The following is a 17,816-nucleotide window of genomic DNA, read 5'->3' on the forward strand; positions in this document are numbered from 1 at the left end:
CACGCATGCATGCATGTCAATAACCTTGGACGCGACGTTAAACCCAATTTCACAGACTTTAGGAATATGGAACAAAACAAGTTCAGTTGCCACTATCGGCGATATATTTGCTGGCGCCATCGTTAATGGTTATGATTAAGACTTACGCTTGGGATTATATAACCAGTTTCCGTCACGTGCCCAGTTAATTCAGTTGAGATAAATCATGAATCCCAACTAGAGGGCGCACGCTAGCTTGTAAGAAGAAATATCACCTGTAAACATGTTTAAGGGAAATCATTCAATAAGAAATTCTAGGGCTTGAAACGCAGACTGACAAAAGTATTCTGTCTGAAACGAAAAAATATTCGATGGGCGAGCCCGAAGTAAGTGTAACGTTATTAATTCTAGTTTTAAGTTGAGGGACAGTTTTTTTGCTACAAGTTGATGTTTTCATGGGTAATTCATAGCTTTACACAATGTTCTGTGACTGAACAAATCGTCGTGAACGATATAATAATACAGTGAGTGAGTGAGTGAGTATGGTTTTAGCAATATTCCAGCTATATGACGGCGGTCTGTCAATAATCGAGTCTGGACCAAACAATCCAGTGATTGACATCATGAGCATCGATCCATGCAATTTGGGATACCATGACATGCATCAACCAAGTCAGCGAGCCTGACCACCCGATCCAGCTACTCGCCTTTTACGACAAGCATAGTCGCCCTTTACGACAATTTCCACACTGTAAGATGGCAGCATTGACCATGACTTTCAAAGTGGCGTTAGCCCAACTCTCATCTATTCCAACGCCTAGTCTATATTTCTTTGCATTCTGTGCAACAATACGCATTGTTTAGGGGAACAAAAACTATCAATCGATTTATTTGTCAGTAACACTGATTCGAAAAAGTCGCTGTCTTGAAATATTTTCCATTTTGTCTTGTTGAATGTGACCGTGGCGTGACAAGGCAGGTCCGCAAACATGGACAGGACACAGCCTCCTGCAACGAACCATGATTGCTTACAATTCTAGCTCTTGTACATGCCCACATATTTGTAACACCACAGTGGGGGCGTCACGGAAAAGCATGATACATCAACAATACTAATCAACAGGTCCTAATATTAACGGCAGTTATATGTCCATTTTGGGGGCGAGAAAAATACAACGACGTCTATTGATGACTTTAGTAATTGGTATATAACACACACTTCGAGGTCACAACCTCCTCGGCGATGTAATGAAAATGATGATGTATATGCATGTATACATTGGATCATACCTGTATTAATCGTCTTTCGGGGCGGTCGGGTAGCCTAGAGGTTAAAGCGTTCGCTCGTCACGCCGAACACCCGGGTTCGATTCCCAATATGGGTACAATATGTGAAGCCCATTTCTGGTGTCCCCAGCCGTGATATTTCTGGAATACAGCGGCGTAAAACCATAATCACCCACTAATCTTCTTCCAAAAGTATTATGTAAAATTAGAAATATTGAATTTCAATTGCACTTCGGAAAAGTCATTATCAACGGGAAACAATGATGGAAATTAATCATCCTCAAATTGTCTCAGAGCATATCTAGTTGTGCAGTAACGAGGCACATGCGTCAGAGAAGGTTCTTCAGTGTGTAATCAAAAGCCCACTTAGCGTGGAAAACGTAATTTCAGGACTCATTCCTTGGTATAAGCCAAGAGCCAAGCGATGTTAATGTATTTCAGGGTGGGGATTTCAAAGCAAAGACCCAGTATAGAGTTTGATTACATTTTACATAAATAGTGTAATTCTGGAAACCCATTTGTCCAGAAACTCTCCATGCTGTGGCCAGTCTCGGTCAAAGGTATTTCCAAAATTCAACATACTGTTTTCATTGGTACATACAAAAGAAGAACAAATGTAAACAATGTTTCGAAAGCTCAAAATTTAAATTATGTTACCCATGGGCCTGTCCATGGGCGAAGAGTGGCCCTTGGGCGAGAATATTTTCCTTTGCTCAAAACTCGCGTTTTTGTTTTAGAAATATTTAAACTGATGATATTTCATGTCACGTTGGCTTGGACCATTGCTCATCTATACACGATGCCTGTTATACGTGACAACATTCGCGTGACATGAAGGCAGACAGATAAGGGGGTTCATTTCTACAGCTTTGTATTCACTTAAATCTCAATATCAATATCATTGCTACAGCTATGTATTCACTTAAATCTCAATATCAATACCATTGCTACAGCTTTGTATTCACATAATTCTCAATGTCAATGTCAATATTATTGCTACAGCTTTGTATTCACTTCAATCTCAATATCAATGTCAATATCATTGCTACAGCTTTGTATTCACTTCAATCTCAATATCAATGTCAATATCATTGCTACAGCTTTGTATTCACTTCAATCTCAATATCAATATCATTGCTACAGCTTTGTATTCACTTAAATCTCAATATAAATATCAATATCATTGCTACAGCTTTGTATTCATTTAAATCTCAATATCAATGTCAATATCATTGTTACAGCTTTGTATTCACTTAAATCTCAATATCAATGTCAATATCATTGCTACAGCTTTGTATTCACTTAAATCTCAATATCAATGACAATATCATTGCTACAGCTTTGTATTCACTTAAATCTCAATATCAATATCAATATCATTGCTACAGTTTTGTATTCACTTAAATCTCAATATCAATGTCAATATCATTGCTACAGCTTTGTATTCATTTAAATATCAATGTCAATATCAATATTATTGCTACAGCCTTGTATTCACTTCAATCTCAATATCAATGTCAATATCATTGCTACAGCTTTGTATTCACTTAAATCTCAATATCAATATCAATAATCATTGCTACAGCTTTGTATTCACTTAAATCTCAATATCAATGCCAATATCATTGCTACAGCTTTGTATTCACTTAAATCTCAATATCAATATCAATATCATTGCTACAGCTTTGTATTCACTTAAATCTTAATATCAATGTCAATATCATTGCTACAGCTTTGTAGTCACTTAAATCTCAATATCAATATCAATATCATTGCTACAGCTTTGTATTCACTTAAATCTCAATATCAATGTCAATATCATTGCTACACCTTTGTATTCACTTAAATCTCAATATCATGAATAGAAGATGTGGTTCAAAGGTAGTTTTGGGTGACTGTACCTTTGTTACAGTAGTGTCACTGATGACATTATTGCTTCAAGGACTTTGTTCGCATTATGTCATGAATTCGTGTAACTCAATAATACGGTAACATACATACGTGAACAGCTTCAACATTGGATATAAATTATGTACACTAACGGCTCAGTAAGATTCATGTAATAATGTTAATGTTCAAGTAAGTGTGTATAATCTTAGTGTGCACGACACAACACAGTGGATGGAAGCCCGGACATTTCCTCGAAGCCATGGGCAGCCATGTACCAGCATTAGTTCTGTCACTGAACAAAAGTCAATGCGTTTATTCAGTAAATATAGATCTGGGCAGAGAGGGGGTGTACGTCCTTCATCGAACACTCGCTACGCCGATTAAAAATGGTGACTTTCTAATCTTTGTTGGAATAATGTACTTGTTTGGCCGACAGGTTTCGTTACGACATAATATAGTCACTTGCCTTCCCCTAACTTCCTTAATAGAGATAGAGAAAAGAATTTGTATGTGACTTTTCCCCTTTCTGTTTTTAACATCTCTGTTAATAGAACGGATGATACAAATTAAGCAAGGATATTTAGATATACTTCCAGTTATAGGAGTCAGTCTACATGACAACAACATGCTTACGCTAAAGTTTTATTCCACCGATTTACGTAAGAGTGAGTGAGTTGTGTTTAACGCCGCTTTTAACAGTTTTGCAGTTATATCGCGGTGTGTCAGCTTAATGTGGGGGGAAAGCCCGAAGTGATGCAGGTCTCAGACGTTTACCACTTCGGTGAAACCCACGAGCACGGGTATGGTGCTGACAAACCTAGAAACATAATCGGGGCGAACCGGGATTCGAACCCACAATCATAAGTTTCTGGTGTGCCCAAGGGACGCAACTCTGCACAGCGAATCGCGGTGCCTTAAACGCTGAGCCACCCGTGCCCCCGATCATAAAATGTGTGGGGCAAGTTTCCGGCTCAAATCAATCCCCTACATGTTAACACTGTCAGTATTCTACTTCTCATATTCAGTTCTCTCATACAGTTCTGAAGGTTTCAGACATTCATCAGACCTGCTTCTTACCTAAACAGTTAGTTGTTGATTGTTCCATTGTCAACATACATTATCAGGTAGGTAGTTGTGACGAAGTGATCTTATATATAGTAGCGTTAAATAAACATGTGACATCAATCGCCCGGTACAATATGAAAAAGAATGTTTTACTCCAAAAGTGTTAGATTTCTCAAACAGTTAGGTTATAAGCCACTTTGATTAAACTTTCATATTTTTTTTTTCAAATCAACAGTGTATACCTATATATAAGATGGCTACACGATAAATCGCAAATAACAGTGAAGAACGAAGTGGGGTTTATTTCACGATAAAACATTGTTCTATTATGACGTTATTTCTGGAGATTCGAACATACGCTCGCAACTTGATAACGTCGTATATTGGACGACGTTATTTTTTAGTGGGGGGTGTCGAGTGAGTTGTTCCCCATTGATGAAGCTGGACAACGCAGATAAACGCGGAACCCAAAAGCGGGAGAGATATGACAATCAGTGTTTGACGGAAACGTACAGGTAATCGACGTGAGGAATGTGAGAATATGTGGGAAATACCACCTTTGTATAAAGTGGATTTGTCCGACATTGCCGAGTTCGGATTGTATTCAGGGAGTCATCATTATTTAAATACGGGTACATATTTTTAAAGCTTGAATGTACATTTTACCATCATCCTAAATGGGGCTTTAAATAATGTTGACATTTCATATAAGAAAGATGCTCCCCTCATGGTTTATTCTCCCTACAGTGTTTATTGTACGTTAAACAACTCCCACTCGTCGTTTATTTCTTTAATAAAATATGTTATGTTTCTCCTGGTCCTTCTTTAGGAGAATATATTATTTGATTTGGATGGCATAATATCAGAAATCAGAGGATATTATAATTAAACACTGGATACTCTTCACACGTAAAATCAACACACGTATGTCGTGTTTACCCAAGACCCGGTACCGTCTCTAGCTTCAATCTTCTGCTGATCCCCGTTTCGCTTATTTCCAACACCGTCTCACGGTTACAAATATCATCTGTGAAAAGTATTCATGTTTCAAATAAAATAATTCAAATACAAACAGTTCCTTATGAAGTTATAAGTGTGTCTTGTGTCTGTTGATTTATTTTCGATATTGGTATTTAAAGAGAACAATATAATATAAAATATAATATTTCTGATGTAGCTAACGGTATGTGCACAACTTTATTGTGTTGTCTACTAAAGAAGATCTTCAACGCCTTATATTGCATATTGTTTAGAAACGTCCCTACCAATATCGTATTCAATTCTACACAGTACTGAACACAAAATTTATCTATTTTACATGTAGACTACGTCTACATGGACTATTTAAAAAAATAAATTCGCGTCTGTCCTGAAAACAAGTATAACGGTAAACGTCAACTTTTGTTTGTTAAACATTTTTGTGTATTAAAACGTATGGTATTTTAAAGGGAGATATAAATATTTATTCTGTTTAGGTAACTAATTTTAACTATTGTTTCCTGAATGAAATTTAAATTGTTTAAACTACACCAGCATACCTCTTGCTGAAATGTGTGGCCCGGTTAATATCAAATATCCATGTCAAACATAACCCAGGCATTACAGACTCACCGCTATCATGTCTTTATTTATTCGTACATGTGTAGGCCAACGGGCCATGGTACAATCAACGGTCCACAGCATATAATGCAGATTCACGATAATACTCGTCAAAAATAGAAACGCAATACGGATATTTTTGGCCATATAAGCAACATTAGCGGACCAAGAGGTGCAAAATGAAGTGACAAATAAGTGACAAATTTCCTGGATCAAAATGATCACAAGGACATACAAACCATATGTCGGGAAACATGTACGATTCGGAAAAACGCACCCAGTGCATTAACAAAAAGGCCATGGAGCTGCACATACTACACGTGCAGCAGCACTATTGACGGTATTAAAATGCAGGTTTTTTGATTGCCTGGCATCTACCTCAATCGAACAGTGACAGTTGAACAACGAGCCAAGATTAACAGAAGTGCAAAGAAACAACGTCATAAGCCGCTTGCAGCCAGGGGAATCCCAATCAGCTGTAGCCAGGGTTTTCAATGTAGCTCCCAGCACCATCACAAGGCTGTGGGATCGGTTTCAACAGCATGCGTCAACACGTGATCGGCCAAGTTCGGGACGAACAAGAGTAACCACTCCCGCCCAAGATCGCTACATCCGATTGCGCCACCTACGTGAAAGGACGACCACATCCACCTCAAACGCATCCCAAATATCCGGACTGCGCAGAATCTCCGACCAGACCATAAGAAACGGTTTAAGAGCAGCAGGTCTACAAGCAAGACGTCCTGTTCTACGCGTCATATTGAGTCGAAAACATCGTCAACAACGACTGCAATGGTGTCGTCAACACATGTATGGCCTCAACTGCAATGGAGAGATGTCTGGTTCAGCGACGAATCAAGATTTCTCCTCCGTCGAGGGGATGGAAGAGCACGGGTCTACAGACGTCGTGGAGAACGTTACGCCCTTAAACGGCGGACAGGAATTTGACAGGTTTGATTTGGGCAGCGTTATGTGGGCGGCTATCTCTCAAATGGCAGGACAGGTTTGGTCCATATCCAGGGCAATCTTACGGCTCAACGATACATCAACGAAATTCTCCTACCACACATCCTCCCAATTGCAGCCAACGGCAACGGTGTATTCCAGCAGGACAACGCTCGACCGCATACAGCACGGATCACAAGAACCTGTCTACACAACAACAACGGTGAAGTTCTCCCCGGATTTGATCCCGATAAAGCAACTGTGGGATTAATTGGATAGACTGCTACGCAGACGTCAACCACAACCCCAGACGTTACAGCAGTTGGCGTTGGCGTTGCAGGCCGAGTGGGCTACCATTCCCCAGGATGTTATTCGCATACTCGTCTCTTCCATGAACAGGAGTCAGGCCGCTATCGATTCCAACGGGGGACTTACACGTTACTGATGGTAGCTGACCTTCACCTTGGACCTTTCCTATGTACCGATAACTGAGATGACTACAATCACCAAGTGTTCTCTCCACAACATTTTGGCTCAATACCTTTTACGGCTCCTCGTATAAATGTATTTTCCTACCTCACACAAATCAGGCTTTGCGTTTCTTTTCTTTTTGAGTGAGTGAGTTGGGTTTAACGCCGCTTTTAACAGTATTCCAGTTATATCGCGGCGTGTCAGCTTAATGTGGGAGGAAAGCCCAAAGTGATGCAGGTCTAAGACGTTTACCACTTCGATGAAACCCACGAGGACGGGTATGGTGTTGACAAACCTAGAACCATAATCGGGGAGAACCGGGATTCGAACCCACAATCATAGGTTTCTTGTGTGTCCAGGGGACGCAACTCTGCACAGCGAATCGCGGCGCCTTAGACGACTGAGCCACCCGTGCCCCCTTTTCTTTTTGAGGAGTATACATTGCAATATTTAATTGTAGTTTGAGATCACATATATATTAATCACACATTAAAATATTAAATTGATCTAGTGTAGAATGGACATAATACTTTTTATTGTTGCCTAAAATTAACATATTATTTATAAATTAATAAAAAGTGATAAATTCATTTTCCACACAACCAGTATTACATATTTTATAGATCCTCAACTCTCTTGGTGTTTTATTATACCGTTTTGCTTCATTGTGAGGTGCAACGGAAACGACTTATTGCCGACCTAAAATAAATAACACCAAAACAACATAATTTTCATGATTCAACAAGTCTTTATACAATAAAATACATGACTTTGTGTAAACGACAAAATCCTTTCCATAATCATAAGAAATCTCTGCTAAGTGAAGAGTCTGAATGTACCATAGGCATGTGTCTTTGAATTACTCACTGTCAAATCAGTCCGAAAAGAGATATTTCCATTGTAAACTTTTTCGTTGTTTAAGATTGGATATTAGCAAAGTGCCATGTCAAATCGGCTCAGACTCAGTTTTTTAAGGAGAGGCTATCTGAGGGACTACTGCATCGAGTTTATGTGCAGTGTGTTGAGAAGATCAGCAACCCTGAAGTCGACATGCCTGAAAAGTGGAATAGAAGGCTTTCTGTTTGCTGCTCAGGACCAGTCACTTCCCACTCAGAACCGTCAATGTGTGATTTTGCATCAAAATGTTATAAAATATGAAATGTAGATTATGTAATGAATTCAATGAGGCTGTCCAACACATTGTGAGTGAATGCCCAGCTTTGGCACAAACACAGTCTCTTAAGCGGCATGATGGAATGGCTCGATCATTCTATTACCGTCTTCGCCATGCTTGTGGTTTTTACACAGAGGTTCATCCATGGTACGTCCCAGAATAAGTAGAGGGCCTCATGGTAAATTACACAAAATTCTTTGGAAAAGGCCTGTATACAGCCTCAGACGTGTCCAGGCCAACAAACCCGATCTTGTCCTTTTTGATAAATCCAATGAAATCATTTATATTATTGAATTTTCTGTCCCTTTTGACACCAGTGTGATTTACAAGATTCAGGAAAAGCATGGTAAATATGTAGACCTCGCTTTGGAAAAGTCACGCCTGCATCCAAGTTGTCCAACTCACCATTGTCCTCGGTGCATTGTCCTCGACATTGGGAGAGTACCCGGGTTTGCTACCAGGAACACAGCTCTTTTGACAATCTGTGTAATGCAAAAGGCTGCAGTCTTGGGGAGTCTTCAAACTAGGTGTTGTTCTCAACCAATACTCATGTTGTAAACAACCATAGAAATATGAAACATCAATGCTAGAGAATAACCAATTTCAATTTTCCAACGAAACAAATTCCATTTTGCGTTAACGTTAACAATAGCCGTAAAATATCTTAATGGATAACTGAAAATCAGTGATGACGCAGTTGTTTGCACAAAAAAGTTGTTGCCACAGATGAATATATGAAGTTAGGCCAAAACACTAAGTTCTTAAAACTCGTGTTTGCCAGCTGAGACCATGTTAATATACCATGTTTGAAATACAAAATATGCCTCTGTCTGTTTGAAGGGAACATGTTCTTCACCGACTTTGCTGCAGGCTTCTATGCAGGGTTCGATGATTAATTAAACAGTGCTACTACCAGTGCTAACAAAGAATGTTTATATATATTTATAACATGTTATGTCTTTGTGTAAATACTTCACATAAATAAAGTACAAGTTTACTTTTCTACAGTATATATATATATATATATATATATATATTTAGTGTGTGTGAGTGTGTGTGTGTGTGTGTGTGTGTGTGTGTGTGTGTGTGTGTGTAGCATTCGTGAAAGTACATAAGAACATAAAGTACAAGATTACTTTTCTACTTTTCTTGGATCTCTCCATTCTAATACTTAGGTAACATAGGGTAGACCAGTCAGTGCCTTCAGCCACCATGTTGTTTTAAGGTGTGTGACAAATGGGACGTGTTGCTGAGGGGAGAATACCGATTACACTGGCCCAGGCTGACCCAAGCGGGATTTCCTCCACTTGTCAGTTCTCCATGCGTTACTCACACCGTAGTCTGTCTCCCAGACCCTTGATGATAAATTTGAAAAGGACTCCAACTAAAGTCAAGACTGATTTGGCAAGTCAAGATTCCCTCAGTCCTGGCCCTGAAATCAAGCATTGTTTTGCCCTCCATTTGGATTCTATTTAGTAGCTTTTAAATTTTAACTACGAAAATTGTATTTCTGGGACTAAATGTTAGTCCACTGACTCTGGCACATTCCCCTCACGAAGTTCTTTATAGAATTAGAATATCGAATTATCTTTCATTGTCCAATGTCAATATATCTATGACAAGTAAGGATATATCAATGTTAACATTGTCGCCTATTTATATTGATCAAATTTACTTGTATGTACAATACTGCAATGGACATGTACATGATCACGTGCTCAGTATTATCAAACGCTATTTTCTATTGTGCTGTGAATTTAACTGGTGTCATCGATATCGATCCTGGTTGGTCTATCCATGTTATATATTCAAAAGCAATTTGTTATTTAGTTCACTGAATCATGTTGTCTGAATGTATACAGGTACATACAAAATATATAGTTCTACTGGAAAAATCTTCCAGAGGGGAGTACCCTCAATGAGATTAAAACGGGTCCGGTTGGGACGCCTTGTGCAATTTCAACGTTAACGTTCGGGCCGCCTACAATGATGGAATGATATTGGTCTACGCTGAGATCTCCCAAGTGTGTTTTGAGATGAAAATGAAAACTGAAAAAAACTTATGAAAAGTGAATGAAAATATATGTATTTGATAACACATGTGTACATGTACATACGTAATGATAAAATAACAATACATGTCTATAATAGTACTTGGAAATTATTACAAAGTACCATGTAACTCTGGCAAATTAATCTTGCATAATATTTTGCATGTATATGTAACTTCAAACTAATTACTTTGGTCGAATTTGTGGACCCAGCCGGGTAACTCTATCATAACCATAGCTGGAATGAATGGTATTTGCTGGATAGAGTGTGAATGTTGTTAAAGAGCCGTCCAAATCACCTCACTTGCTGTCTCACTATTGCGAAATAACTCCTCAATGCATCTGCTCAAGCTAAACATATGAAATTTAGCAATCCAAAGCAAGATGTAGGATGAACTCTACATATATAAAATACATTGACACATATTAATTCATACGTTTGAAAAGAACACTGTATTGTCAAACATATGCCATGGAGCACCTTCGAGGCTAATGTTTAGTTACAGGAGCGTTAGGAATCCTTTTATACCAAACATAGTACATATGACTAAAATAACAAAAAAAACAATAAGGGGCTAGTCATTTCTTGTGGTTCGATGGAGGGGGAATGGGAGGAGAGATTAAGGGTGGGTAGGGCATGATAAATGAGAGTTTTATTTATTTTTAAGCTTATAGATTTTCAAATAATTTCAATATAAATCGTAATCTTTTTGATTCAAGTCCATGAAAAATGTGGGGTGTCAGTTTATAAGATTGGAAGTGAATTACATCCGATAGTGAAATGCGTCATTAATTAACCGCACATATTCTTTGCTAACGTGGATCTTTTTCCCACCGGCCTGTTTATTTTGGTAGTTTATGATTACTGGTTTTAAGATATAATAAAGGTTTAGTAATAAAATCAGGAAGAAGAAGACATTCTCCGTAAAAGGCGACTATGCCTGTCGTATAGGGCGAGTAACGGAATCGGTTGGCCAGGCTCACTGACTTGATACATGTCATCGATCCCAATTGCGTGGATCGATGCTCATTATATTAATCACTGGATTGTCTTGTCCAGACCGCTGTCATATAGCTGGAATATTGCTGAGTGCGGCTTTAAGCAACACACCAACCAACCAACCAAGTCTGGAGAGAATAATGTTTAATAATCCGCCGCCCAAATTGATTTGTGTAGGTGATATAGAAACGGACAATGTCCGCCTATCACCACAAAGAATAAAGAAGTTGTTATCCATAAAAAGGTTTTGTTTTCATTGAAACACTTAATTGCCTTTACTTATAAGACGTTAATCCCCATAGTTAATCCTCATCGCCGTTGTAGTGTACTTTACTCTTAGTCCGCCTGGTGTCGGCCCGGGGACGACAAAGTTGGTATTCAAGAGGAAAATTCCCAGTGGCGTTCCCGGGACTATGAAGGACTCAGACACGGGATACAGCGCTCCCGGTACCAGGCAAATAAAACCAGAACAAAGGATTACCGCTCATTATTTGTGTTTAAATCCTGAACGGAATATACATTTGGTGGGTTCTATCTAAACACATTTACGGTCTAAACATACAAAATAAAGTGCATACCATCAGGGTACGCCAATAATCTCGGCAGATGGCTACACAAAATTCCAGTCAATTCTAAAATCCCAATAGATAGTATGTGTACCTAATTCACACGCATGAGTTCCAAAGAAGGACAGATCAACCGGAATTGTTGATGCAGAAGGCGACCTCCCATACACAGTGGTCTCCTGACGCATGGTGCTTCTTGTATATATATGTTGAAAGTACCCCAGTAATAAGGCCGTGTTGAGTGTTGTTAACGGGTTGGGATTGAAACACAGACAAGGAGATTTGGGGAGTGCTCACTCTGACCTCATTGCGCGAATGTAGTTTCATAAGTGTCAGGTCGAGGCCTAGATTATTTGTGTTACGTGTGAGGGTGGTGGGTTTTGATGGGTGGGGTCTGCGCTCGCGCTATGCTATGTTTCGTTTTCAGCTCAGTCACACGTGTGGTCTTTAGAAGAGTGGCTGATACAATACAATAACCATTCATTTGGATCTGGCCTTTAGAAAAATACATATGTTCATTATTTTCGTTATCGTCGCTCTTCGTCGACAAGCATATTTACTATGTTGGCGTCGTGGGAATGAACCTTATTGGCTGAACACACTGTATCGTCGTATGCCTCCGGTCACGTTGGCTGCACGTGTCCAGGCGCTGCAAAAGGAGTGGGACAAACTCCCTCAAACAGACATGGCAGACTCATACGCAGTATGTCTCATCACGTGAATTAATGTTTGACAAATCCCGTCGGTTTTACGCACTACCTATCCAAGAACGTCGACATTTCCCATCTCATTCCTATCGTTTTTAAGATCGTTGGCATCATAACATCTACTGTCATACTTCACTACCGGGGGGCGGTCGGGTAGCCTAGTGGTTAAAGCGTTAGTTCGTCACGCCTAAGACCCGGGTTCGATTCCCGACATGGGCACAATGTGTGAAGCCCATTTCTGGTGTCCCCCGCCGTGATATTGCTGGAATATTGCTAAAAGCGGCGTGAAACAATACTCACTCACTACCGGCTGTAATGTGCTCCCAATTCGTTCATATCTTTACAATTTCGGAAGTTTTAAGTTGTCTCCTAGTAACCCCTAATTTTTTAAAGAAGAGAAAACAAACATGTGATAACTAATTACGAAGATGTATTTGATATATCACAAACATGTAAGAAATAAAAGTTACGAATGTATGGCTGGCATGTAATACAGAACTCAAGTGTTAATTTGCATGCAAAAACATATCTGACATCTACTGCATGTCTGACATACTGCATGTCTGATGACCTGTCCTTCTGTGATATATATATATATATATATATAACTGACGTTGGGTATATACACATCTGACTGTAACTGTATCGTGAAGAAACGTTGTACAGCAAAATGCAATAACATTTTAACACGAAATCATATTTCATCATTTCTTGTCAGAAATCCAACGCCGAAACAGATTCCGTTGAGAACAAAGGGCAAAACTGCGATGGAATCTCGGTGAATGGATCACTGAAAATCAATATCTTCTGTGGATCCCACTCCAGGTGATGATGTCCTTGTCTATTGCAAATACCGCTTCCTGTGTGTATATGCTCAGTTTCTATCACTTGAAGACGGTGTTAGACTCTACGCCGAAGCGTCATTGCAATACAAAGAAGTTTATCAACCCCCCTGACTGTCTTCAGTAACTTAAAGAGGGGTGTTTCACCAAAATCGTAAACGTCTGAGACCTGCATCATTCAGGCTTCCTCCACGTTTAGCTGACACGCCGTGAGATAAATGAAATACTTTTTAAAGCGGCTTCAGAACCAGTTAGAGCATACTTACTCACTCATTATAGAGAGATTACGGGCTATGGCCCGATGTTCATGTTTAGTTAAGGTTTACCCGATTAGGCTTACTAAATTTACATACAGATTTGAGTTAATCGTACACGTTGCGTTTGGCAGAGATTTCTTATGACTGTGGAAAGGGTTTTGTCGCTTTTATCCACAGAAAAAAGCACCGTTTGAAGCACTTGACACAAACTTGTTAGTCGTGCCGGCTTGTTGAGCCTAGCCCTCTTTAACATGTGATATACCATCCATATAGTGTCATAGGCAGAAAGATACGGCCTCTTGTGTCAAGAGATGAAGATGGGCTTTTGGTTATATTGTTACGAGTTGATTTCCGAAATGAAACTCGAAGATTTACCCTACCACAGTATCAACAAGATGGTATAGTTCTTGATATTGCTTGACACGTTCGGCCAAACCAGAAACAGACTGCATAAAAATCAGAAAAAGACCAATTCATCCTGGATTTAAATGTGCAAAAAGAGAATTAATAGTAAGATATTAAGTAACATTCGCAGACAAAAACAAATGGCTCCCAATATTAATTCAAGGACTGCCAACAGTTTCATTCTCCTATAATACACTATCTCATCCAAATTGTTCAGTTTTAGGAATGTGTTTCAGAGTTTGGACTTGGCAGCTCATGATGGAAATTCGGCTACTTGTGGCCTCTAAGACACATCATACTGGTACCAACCTCATAGTTACATAATAAAACGTTACGTCTCTATTGCAGAGGGGGGCACGGATGGCCCTGGCGTCTGAGGTGCCGCGATTCGCTGTGCAGAGTTGCGTCCCTTGGGCACGCCAGAAACCTATGATTGTGGGTTCGAATCCCGGTTCGCCCCGATTATGTTTCTAGGTTTGTCAGCACCATACCCGTGCTCGTGGGTTTCATCGAAGTGGTAAACGTCTGAGACCTGCATCACTTCGGGCTTTCCTCCCACATTAAGCTGACACGCCGCGATATAACTGGAATAGTGTTAAAAGCGGCGTAAAACACAACTCACTCTGACTCACCCATTTGTTAACTGAGTAAGAAATCACCCAAATCAATGTTATCAACTGTTGGCTTGACTCTAAAAGCTTCATTTTAATGCCATTTTTTTTATTTTTTTTAACTTTGTACACCACTATCCCAGAGGCCGAAATCTATATTCTTTGATCCATCGGACATGTGACGCTCAACGTTGTAGCCATATTGATACATCTTTATCTGCAAAAGTTGAAGACAATTTGTCAAAACTGAGTGAGTGAGTGAGTGAGTTTTACGCCGCTTTTAGCAATACTCCAGGAATATCACGGCGGGGGGACACCAGAAAAGGCTTCACACATTGTACCCATGTCGGGAATCGAACCCAGGTCTTCCGCGTGACGAGCGAACGCTTTAACCACTAGGCAACCCGACCGCAAGAAAGCACATGTCATCTGACGTTTACTGAGAAAACAATGTATGAAATGTTGTGCTTCATCATAGAAAACAAGGAGACATCCACATGGGCACCTGTGTGCTCCCACACCTTGCTTATCTGTTTCCTTATACATACGAGTCCGAAGTTCTTCTCAGGATTATCAAACGCAAAACAAGGGAATTTATTAAAGACGTTTAACTTATTAACCTTCAGGTATATCGATGAACTCATAGCATTCAATAATGGTCGGATAGCCACTGATTTACCAACCTGAATTGGAAATAACAGAGGCCAGTGAAACCACAAAATGTGTTTCATATTTAGGTCTATGCATACAGATTCAGAGTGACAAAAGACTATCCGCAAGAATGTATGACAAGATGGATGACTTCAACTTTCTCCTGTGCAATATTCCAGACACTTAAGCCTGTGAAGGAGCATGCTCCAAGGTTCATACGACTTTTGCTCGAATGTTGTTTTATCATTCAAGGCCCTTTTAATGCAATTCCCCTTCTTTACCCGTGCCATATGTTCCCGTTTGTTTTAAGGCGAATATTTGACTTGCCTTTGCATGTGCTTGTGACGGGTGCCGCTATTTGGGCAGGATTCGCGGAAACCTGATATCATTGCCAGTTGTTAGTGATTCATAAACCCATACTTATGATACAGTCGGAAACGCAAAATGTCCTCTGCTGTTTGCCGAAGTTCTTATGATTACGGAAATGGTTGTATATACAGTAAACTACGTTTATAACGAACACGCTTATAACGAACTGACCGATATAACGAACTTATTTTTTAGTCCCGGCCATTTGTTGTATATAAGCTGTATATATGTTGTATATATGCTTATAACTAACCACGGTTATTACGAACTAGAATTAGTGGTCCCTTTGAGTTCGTTATAACCGTAACTTACTGTATATGCGTCCAAAAAATCGCCATGTTCTTGAGGCAAACACTTATGTCAAACAGCATATATCAGGAATTTTGAAAGTGATTATATCACATTGGGAACAATATAAACATACACTTTAGTACGCCATTGTTCGCAATGTTGTTATTTATTTGAACCTGTGCTGCAAGATACAAGACACTTCAAACACAGTATTTTTTGCCTTAATGGTCATCAAACTGTTAAGCGTCTGTGTCGACCATATCATTGAGTTCGTATTGTTGTTTTTATGATTAATAATGTTTATGATTAATAATTAAATTTATTTATTTATTTATTTATTTATTTATTTATTTATTTATTTATTTATTTATTTATTTATTTATTTATTTATGGCCTTCAATTTTTAGAATTGACTTCAGATATGTCACATAGAGCTTGCATACGCAAAACATGTATTTTTAATAAAAAATATCAATATCATTTGCATTACTCAGATGTTGTTTTTATGAATATTATATTAACCACAGCCATATCGAACGGGATGGAATTTTTCTGACCGTAAATAGTGTTCGAGTTATTCTGTTAGTCCATCTCGATCTCCCTACCTGCATCCTCTGACCCGAGAGGATCCGGCTGAGATTTGGTCTTTGGCAACCAATCACTTATGCATGTCGTAAGAGGCGACTAACGGGATCGGGTGGTCAGGGTCGCTGACTTGGTTGATGGATGTCATCGTATCCAATTTGCGTAGATCGATGCTCATGATTTTAATCACTGTTTTTTTCTGGTCCAGACTTGATTTTTTACAGACCGCCGTCATAAAACTGGGATATTGAAACAACAAACAAACAAACAAACAAAAAGATGGTCAACATACATCTGTACAGCTGTAGTTCAGTTTACTTCTCTGAAAAGTGTTTAATCTCATCCTCATTTGTGAGGGCAATCCCCGCTTGATGTAATTTTCTCGATGCTTCACGAGACTGGTAATCATCTACTGTACGATTTGGGTTTGGTGTCAAACACATCCACGTGATGTCCTTTATTGTCGATATCAGGAAAAGGGCGGAGTATTCCAGATACTCCAAGACCAGGTCATTCAGTACAGACCATTCAGACCATTCAGCACAACAGACCATTCAGCACAACACCCACACATCGGCTTACAAGATTTCTTCACAAATCTTTGAGCTGGAATATTGCTGAGTGCGGCGTTAAACAACAAACAAACAGCAACAAAAAACAAGAAGATGGTCCACATCAATCAACTGTAATGGGTACAGTGTACTTCTCTGAAAATGGGTTCCTTGTGTGAAGCCCATTTCTGGTGTCCCCCGCCCTGATATTGCTGGAATATTGCTAAAAGCGGCGTAAAACGATATTCACTCTCTCATTCTCTGAAAAGTGTTTAATCTCATCCTCATTTGTGAGGGCAATCCCCGCTTGATGTAATTTTCTCGATGCTTCACGAGACTGGTAATCATCTACTGTACGATTTGGGTTTGGTGTCAAACACATCCACGTGATGTCCTTTATTGTCGATATCAGGAAAAGGGCGGAGTATTCCAGATACTCCTAGACCAGGTCATTCAGTACAAAACCCACCCATCGGCTTACAATTGCAAGATTTCTTAACAAACTTCATATTAAGCTCTG

Source organism: Haliotis cracherodii, unplaced genomic scaffold, assembly GCF_022045235.1.
Source record: "Haliotis cracherodii isolate W230 unplaced genomic scaffold, xgHalCrac1.p SCAF_6, whole genome shotgun sequence".
Taxonomy (NCBI): domain Eukaryota; kingdom Metazoa; phylum Mollusca; class Gastropoda; order Lepetellida; family Haliotidae; genus Haliotis; species Haliotis cracherodii.